The sequence below is a fragment of the Panthera tigris genome, chromosome A2 (assembly GCF_018350195.1).
Source record: "Panthera tigris isolate Pti1 chromosome A2, P.tigris_Pti1_mat1.1, whole genome shotgun sequence".
NCBI classification, from domain to species: domain Eukaryota; kingdom Metazoa; phylum Chordata; class Mammalia; order Carnivora; family Felidae; genus Panthera; species Panthera tigris.
In genome coordinates this window covers 117,000,487-117,009,384 of record NC_056661.1, presented here as the reverse complement: position 1 = coordinate 117,009,384, position 8,898 = coordinate 117,000,487, and the positions used below count along the sequence as shown (strand labels likewise).

At 41.5% G+C, this 8,898-nt stretch overlaps 1 long non-coding RNA gene across 2 annotated transcripts; it reads right to left on the bottom strand.

Annotated features, from left to right (window-relative positions):
* Positions 1-319: 319 nt before the first annotated feature.
* Positions 320-8,560, bottom strand: LOC122236447. 2 transcript variants are annotated; one of them, XR_006214508.1, is made up of 5 exons: positions 8,458-8,560; positions 6,226-6,340; positions 5,366-5,757; positions 3,701-3,819; positions 320-659 (listed from the first exon to the last, which is right to left on the bottom strand). It is a non-coding gene; the product is annotated as an uncharacterized LOC122236447 (long non-coding RNA). The 2 variants fall into 2 exon arrangements; XR_006214509.1 differs by lacking the exon at positions 3,701-3,819.
* Between the last annotated feature and the right edge of the window lie 338 nt (positions 8,561-8,898).

Genomic DNA, 8,898 nt, shown 5'->3' with positions numbered 1-8,898 from the left:
AAACCATGTTTTAGAGGCACCAGGAATTGGTAAAGTATTTGTAGCAATTGCTCATGGCAGCTTCGAATGTTTTTGCAATATTAAACAATTCAAATTACTGTTAAATTTCTATGCGGGTTTAGATATACAAGGGTCAAATGTGTTACTGGTTATTTATAGAGGCAATGAAATTGGCATTGAACATAAAATTGTGAAGAATTTTGTTTGTATGAAAATATTAAATAGTATTTCATTAATTTTTCAAAAAATCAAGTCAAAAAGTGTCAGTTTCTTCAAACAATTTATTTAACAAATTTTATGTTTAGTGTATATGCTTCATTTTTGCTTTTTTGGTTTTTCATGTGTGTGTTTTGTTTCTGGGGGCTTCTGTGGGTCAGGAATTCAAGTAGAACTCAGCTAGGTGGCTCTTCCACATGTGTTGGCTTCCACATGTGATGGCTTCTGTTGCCCCCATTCACTTGCTTGTATTTGGTTGGTGGCGTGGCTGGCCTCTCTCTCTCACGTAGGTCTCAAGTCATTTAGCCTCTTTAGACTGGTTCCATTTCTTCCCATCTAGGATGCCTCCCGTTGCCAGCTGCAGCACTTGTCCCTCAGGGTCCCAGGAGTCTGCTCAGGCGATTTCCGGGATAAACCATGGAGTCTCCCAGGAAGAACTTGTCCTTGATGTGGGGCAGACAGGGCATAAGGCATCTCTGAATCCAGGACCTGTCTGCCCATCACAGGGAGCTCAGCTTTGCAAGCTATTCTGAGCATTTCTGGCCACTCCCACATCCCACCAGCTTCTCAAGGTCTATTTTTGCTTTTTATGTATTTTTTTTTAAGTTTATTTATTTTGAGAGAAGGAGAGAGAGCACACGCGAGCATGTGCCTGTGAGTGGGGGAAGAGCAGAAGGAGAAGAGAGAGAGGGAGGGAGGGAAAGAATCCCAAGCAGGCTCCACACTGTCAGCATAGAGCCCAATACGGGGCTCGAACCCAGAAACCATGAGATCATGACCTGAGCCCAAATCAAGAGTTGGGCCACCACCTGAGCCACCCAGGTGCCCCTATTTCTGCTTTTTAATTTTTAATAGGTGATAGTGAATGTTTTAGAAGAGGAATAATTTTTGGAAAACAAATGAAACTTTCAATAGAAATACATTCAAATTTTGGTCATTTTGACCATAGTTACATCTTTCTTTGTCTGTTTGTTTTGTTTTCCTTTTTTTCTTTTTTTGATTATAGTTACAGCTTATTTTTAATTCTTTAGATCGTGTCAATAGAAGACAAATTGTGTGAAAAATCTTTATTATAGTAATAAAATTAATGATTTAGATAAAATAAAGAAACATAACTTTATGGGATAAATATGTAATAGTTTATGAATTGTGAATGTTTATTTTATCCCTCATACAAACATCACCAGTCCATCAACAGAAGACTGGATATGCCCAATAATTATTAAATTTGGTCATCTTGGGTATTTTATCAAATGTCAATCACATAAAAACACGACCATGAACATATTTTTCAAGTTTGACATTATAAAGGTCCATCTATCAAGGTAGAAGAATTGTGTTTCATTTAACAGTTTTCCAGTCTGATTTATAATTTGTAAATATTTAGATATATGATATGTATGTCTCCATTATACACTTGGCCTGGGGTCTGAAAATGTAAGGGGCACATTTATAAAAAAAAAAAATATATATATATATATATATTTACACTGTATTTACATCATATATATCTATATATATATGATGTAAATAAAATTAACATCACACCATATAGAAATATCATTTCAAGATGCATCATAGACCTAAATGTGAAAGGTAAAACTCGTATGTTTCCAGATGAACATTTAGGATACTATTTGTTGGCCTTAAAACAGGACACAAAAAGCATTAATAATCAAGAACACAATTTGATAAATTGGACTACCTTAACATTAAGAAGTTCCATTCATCAGGGGCACCTGGGTGGCTGAGTCAGTCAAGCATCCGACTTCAGCTCAGGTCATGATCTCAAGACTCGTGAGTTCGAGCCCCACGTCGGGCTCTATGCTGACTGCTCAGAGCCTGGAGCCTGCTTTGGATTCTGTGTCTCCCTCTGTCTCCGCTCCTCCCTCACTCATGCTCTGTCTCTCTCCCTCTCTCTCTCAAAAATAAACATAAAAAAATTTTTTTTTTAAAAAGTTCTGTTCATCAAAGGATACCACTAAAAGAATGGAGAAATTAACCAGAGTAGAAGATATTTGAATATATGAAATCTAACAACAGATTTGTGTCCAGAATATATAAACAACCCCTTCAAATCAATTTTTTAAAGGCCAAACAGCCCAATAGGAAAATGAGCAAAGTCTTGAACTTCCCAAAAGATGATATTCAAGTGAACAATTAACATAAAGCTATAACAAGGTCTTCAGCCTCGTAAGTTTTTGGAGAAATATACATTAAAACGACTGACTGGAGTAAAACAAACAGTAAATCTTGCTGAGGATGAAGAGCAACTGGAACTTTCATGATCCATTTTGGAAAATCCTTTGGTATCATGTAGTAAAGCTGAATAGACACATACTATATGGCCAAGCAAATGCACTCCTGGATATATGCCCAACATAAATGCACACATACGTTCATGGGATACGTATAGGAATGTTCATAGCAACGCCATTCATAATATTCCCAAAATGCCAACAGCCCAGATGACCGTCACCATCAGGAGAACTAAACTGTGGTATATTCATACAATCCTGACAGTGAATGCACCTATTACTATGCAGGACAAAGTGGATGACTCTTACAGCATCGTGTTCAGTGAAAGAAGCCAAATACAAGATTGTATAAAACACAAACCAGGCGAAAGTCAGCTGCGGCATTATTAGTCATGGCAGCGGGAAGTCATGACTGGAAGGGACATGACCTAATATTCTACTTCTTGATCACGCTAGCATTCACACAGGTGCATATGCGGAATGGATGCAGAGAGGGAGACAAAGGGTCTAACGTGATTCCCCTCGCACATCTTGCGGCTCAGCCCCTGCCCAGCCAAGGGACTATTGCTTACAATCTCCCTCCTGTAAACTCTTATACTCCCTATAAAGGTTCTTCCCAGGATTCCCCCTAGGAATAAGAAACTGCTGGCTCCTATTGAAGCACTTTGGTAATTCTCCAGGACTAGGTCCCCAGGGAGGATCACATGCCAAACAGTGGTCCACTGTGTGAGATGTCTTCCCCTTACACCCCACAGCACCCCAGAAACCCTACTGAAGTCAAGTCTGTGGTTTTACTGGACCTGACAGTGGGCCCAGCCTCCCCTTCATGAGAGTATGTTTTTTTCATTACTTCAGTGTTGGGCAATTTTCTTTTCACTGCCTCTCAAGTGTTCTGATAAGCATCATTGGAAGACACAGATGGCGCTTCAAGAATTTCCCTGCTCAACATTTACATAAGCATGAATTGCAACAAGAACTTGAGCAATATGACTTCCATGAAAGTCTTCATTCACCACAGGTAGAATTTTCCCCAGGCTAACATAGCCTGGTTTTACAGCCCTGTGAAGCATGCTTGAGCCAACAGTGAATTATTTTATTTGGTATAATCCATCGAAGTGGAATAAATGGTTTTCATCAGCAAACATTCTGCAATCCCAACTAGATATGACTATTGCATTAATTCCTGCAGAGTGATGCTTTTTTTTTTTTTTCCTCATTTAACATACCCTATAGGCAGCTTCCTGGACACTGTCAAGCCATTCTGCCCTCCTGATCCAGGGACACAATTGATGGTCATGGAGGCATCATTGTCATTATTAATGAAAGCAATCGCAAGAGCAGGGGCCTGGAGCAAATCAAAAGGAAAAGAATGTAGGATCGCGCAAGGCTCAGGGATGGGTGGGTTAGAGTGCAGTGTATTTTGTGTATATGACTCAATCCTTTTTTAAAAAGAAAACTCAGGGCACCTGGGTGGCTCAGTTGGTTAAACATCTCTTGATTTTAGCTCATGTCATGATCTTCCAGCCTTGTGTCAGGCTCCGCCCTGATAAGCCTGCTTGGGATTCTCTCTCTCCCCGCTCCCCTCTCAAGACAAATAAATAAACTTAAAAAAAAAAAAGAAAGAAAACTCAAATTTAATGGTTTGTTATTTTATCTGCCTGAAAGTATGTTATGTCAAAACATCAACATCGGCTTCAACTAGTTTGCATCAAGATAATTATGTCAACAAGATCACATACTACAATAAAGAGGCTGATTCTTTTCTTTTCTTTTCTTTTCTTTTCTTTTCTTTTCTTTTCCTTTTTTATGTTTTCTGATAGCTTTTAAGTCTTACACCTTGCTCTTTCCCTTGCATCCCACATCTTGGCAAGCTGATAAGAAAGTGCGGTGCTCCCCCCTTTGGCACCAACAGGAAGTTCAAACACACACGGAATCCTTACCTGGCCTTACCCCAAACATAATACCCAGAAGCTGGTCTCTTTTCTCTGCTCTCTCAAACTATTTTGAGACCTGCTGGGGGGACACCCTATTCTTCTCAGTAAGTAGTAAACCTTTTTCATACCCTTTTGGGGTATGTGTGCCATAATCAGTCTCCACATCCCAACCAAATTCTTAGGTAATTAATTTGTACAGATGTGCTACAGATACACTAGGGTTTAAAATATCCCCAGGAGGGGCCCCTGGGTGGCTCAGTGGGTTGAGCGTTTGACTCGGTTTCAATTCAGGTCGTGATCTCAGGGTCGAGAAATTGAGCCCTGCGGCAGTCTCCATGCGTGGAGCCTGCTTCAGATTCTCTCTCTTGGGGTGCCTGGGTGGCTCAGTTGGTGAAGCATCTGTCTTTGGCTCAGATCATGGCCTTCTGGTTCTTGAGTTCGAGCCCAGCGTCAGGCTGTCTGCTGTCAGCTGTCAGCACAGAGCCTGCTTTGGATCCTCTGTCTCCCTCTCTCTCTGCCCCTCCCCAGCTTGTTCGTTCTCTCTCTCTCTCTCAAAATAAATAAAACGTAAAAAAAAAAAAATTTCTCTCTCTCTCTCCCTCTCCCCGTCTCCCCTGCTCATGCTCTCTTTCTGTCTCTCTCTCAAATAAAAAAAAAAAATAAATAAACAAGAATAAAACAACTCCAAGATGAAGGTCCCCAGAGGAGCTCCGTAAGTATAAAAAATGGTGCATCTACATTATGCCCTCATCACAATGCTTTGGTGCGTCACCTACTTGAGAGAAGTACTTCAGCTCCTCTCTTCCCAGACCCCCTCCCTTGGTTGTCTTTGGAAGCCCCCTAACAGGTCCTTCTGTGCAACTATAAACTGCCAGCCTCGGTCTCCACCTGGAATTGCCAGTTCTTTCTCTCCTGCTCCAACTATCCCATGTTGCTGTCCACTGCCCATACGGTTACCTCCAGGAAGTTCCCGTTGGTTGCTGTGGCAGAGGCAAATCGGGAGAGAAGCTTTGTCTCTTTCTTCTCATGTGAGCTTCAGCCCTGACCCAGCCCGGATGTTCTCCCACGTTGCCCTCCAGGGCATGAGATGGATCACCCCAATCACATCCACCCGCTGCTGTGTCACCGCACAGGAGAAGGTCCTTTCCCTGTTGCAAGCAGGCCCGGAGGAGCATTTCAGGGACTCAGGCAACTTGACAGCTTCAGAATGGTTTCCTGCGAGCTTACCCCCCACGTGGTTTCCTCTCCATACCCTGGCGGCACGAGCAGTACTTGACAGACCTTCCGCCGGCAGCACCTGGTCTCCGTCTCCATGGCAACAGGCAGGCCTGAAGGAGGACACCCTCCAGCTTCCCTCCGGAGGACAAAATTAGGGTGCCCATATGTAAGTGCACCAAGGAAACAAAGATAATTAGATAAAGAGAAAATGGAGTCAGCGAAGGAGCAATTAATCTGGACAATGAACAAAATTAAGTTAACAAAAGTAAGAGAAAATATGCAAGGATGGAAAGAAGTTCATGATGCAAAATCTAGTGAAAAAAGGCAACTTATAAAGGGTATGTAAATTATGCTTTTATTTTTGTTTCCTTGAAGGAGACGCATATAGGTAGGTATAAAGTGGCAACTATAGCCTTATTTTTTTCCAAGAAATGACCCATTTCTATATTTTGTCTATGGCAATAAATCAGACTCTAAGTTCTACTGCACTGGGTCAGTGGGGAAGTCTATTTCAGGCATTACTAAAGGCTGCTTAACGTCCTTTCCCACAACCCAATACCTGCCTCCATGACAGGCTAAAAAGGAACAAGAGGTCTTACTCAGAGCTCAATATTTAAAGAAGCTTCAAATCTTTCAGTATCCACTGAGATGCCATTGTCCAAACTCTCGCGGTCCTTTAATGTTAATTCTATCCCATGGAAATGTGAAGAAGCTCTGTGGAAAAGGCATTGTATGCACTGAGGATGTTAAAAGAGACAAGTGAACATTGTTCAATATCCATTAAAGAAAAAAATTATAAATCCAAACTCGGCAGAAGAGAAACGAGAATAATTGATTATACAAAATCACCAACTGAAACTCTTAGGAAGGAAAATTAGAGTCAATGACATCTAAAACTCAACATATAGGATAAAGTCTAGGCTGGACATAGGTGAAGAGAGGATTGCTAAACTGGAAAACATCATGGTAGCATTTGCTCAGAATGCATCACAGAGACAGTTAAGAGAGGTGGATAATAGATCAAGAAACTCCAAAATACATAAAGTGGTGTTCCAGAAGAAGACACTGGATTGAATGGTACAGAAGCCGTGTTTAAGGCAATGACTTGAAAATTATCCAAAATTATTGAAAGGCATGATTCTTCAGATATAAATTGTGCTTTAAAATACAAGAAGGAAAAAGAAAAATAAACCTAACTTAGACTTATAAAAGTGATATTGCAGAACATCAGAGATAGAAGATGATCTATGAAGCTACCAGAGAGAAGAAGCAGATGGCAGGAATGATCTATAATTGGCCGTAGACTTCTCAGCGGCAGCAAACAGACACCAGAGATGCTCGGGGAAAACTGACAACCTAAAAGTTTTTATTTAGCTAAGATGCCATTTAAGAGTGAGCTCAAAACGTAAGGCACGCAAAGACTAAAAGAGTTTGCTACCCCCAAACAAAAATATCAGGGCTCGCAAGGCAACTCCAGCTCTGATCCACCATGAGATCAGGTGTTGCCAAGAAAGGGCACTGATTCTGAAAACAGTTGCCATAACTCAGTGTCCTGGGTGCCAGACATTCTTGTAAACCGTCTTAATCCTTTAACACTTGTGCCACGCAAGCGGTCAAAGTATGTGAATATTGAATAGTATGTGAAATAAAAGTAGTCCCTGTTTTATGTTACTTTGCCTCTGTAATAACTCCTTTGCTTGACTTCTTTGGAGAAAAAAGTGTTATATGTTTTCCAGATGAGGTGGGATAAGAAAGAATAACACCCCTCTCACCTAGAGGATTCTGGCAAGCTCAATTGTCTGCAATGAAGCTCCATGATTATTATAAAGGAAGTACAAACCCCATTACTAAAGCTCAACACCTCACAGGTAGGAGATCCTTAAACCTCAGACCCCTTTTCCTTGTAGTTACAGCAATTCTTGACAAAATAGTAGCCCCGAAGACAGAAGGGCAGGAAATGGCAAAGGTAGGTATGACAACACCAGATAAGAGAGAGAAAAACATTTTATTTTATTTAAAAACATTTTTTAAATGTTTATTTACTTTTGAGAGAGAGAGAGAGAGAGAGAGAGAGAGAGAGGTGTGAGTGGGGGAGGGGCAGAGAGAGAGGGAGACACAGGATCCAAAGCAGGCTCCAGGCTCCCAGCTGTCAGCACAGAGTCCGACACTGGGCTCTAACTCACAGACCATGAGATCATGACCAGAGCCAAAGTCAGACGCTTAACCAACTGAGCCACCCAGGTGCCCCAAGAGAAAAACATTTTAAGAGCACGTCTGAAAAGATCCCTAAAGTTCCAACGCCACCACAAGGCTGATGTCTACCTTCCCCACCAGACTGTGAGAGCTTCCTGAGGGCAGGGGCTGTGCTTATACAGAGTAGACTTCTATAGTTCCAGACACAGTGCCTGATACACAGGCAGCAGGTCCTCAATGAATAGTCATTAGGATAAAAGGACAAGGGGACAAAGGAGGAAAAGAAAGGAGGAAGGAAACTGAAGAAACCCAAGGAAGTCCCAGTTGGCTGCTCCTAAGGTGTGTTGACTCTATTTTCTTATTTTCTGTATTCTTGATGCTAGAGAGACTGTTCCTCCCAGGGGTAGTAAGTTCCTACAGATAGCAAATGACTCCCCTACAAGTGTGCCTTTGATATGTAAACCAACCAATCCAGAGCTCACACCCTCAGCCCTCTTCTTTATCAAACTCTCCCACACCAGGCTGTATTCTTCTTGCCCTAAATCACCCCAGGGCCAGGTGCTGGACAAATAGAGACCACCCTTATAGCCCAGAGTCTGCCAAAATTATTCAAACCATCCAATCCTAAGCCTACTCACTGTATCAATCCTGCTTTGCCGGTTCTTTCCCAAGAGAACTCCAATAAAGGTTCTGGGCCATACTCTGCCCTCTCCCACTGTTCTGCCCCCTGACCATCCTTGGTCCTTCCCCCTGCAGCCCTGTGTCTCTCCTGTTTCTAGGGATCCATGAGCATAAACTTTTTCCTTTATGACAGCTATATCCATGTCTGCTGTCTTACCACACCTGAGTAAAACAAATCTGGCTACATTTTGAACATACCAGAGCAACCTTTTTTTCAAAGAAATAGATCTCCAGCTCCGTAACAGAATTGTATGGAGAAGACAGGTAGGTTATATAGATTTTTATTCTATTATCTATTCCATAAAGGAAAGAGAAGCTTGCAAAAAAAAAAAAACCCACAAATTTTATGAGATGAAAACAAACAGAACCATATCTTTTGCATCCAGCCAAAGATGGCT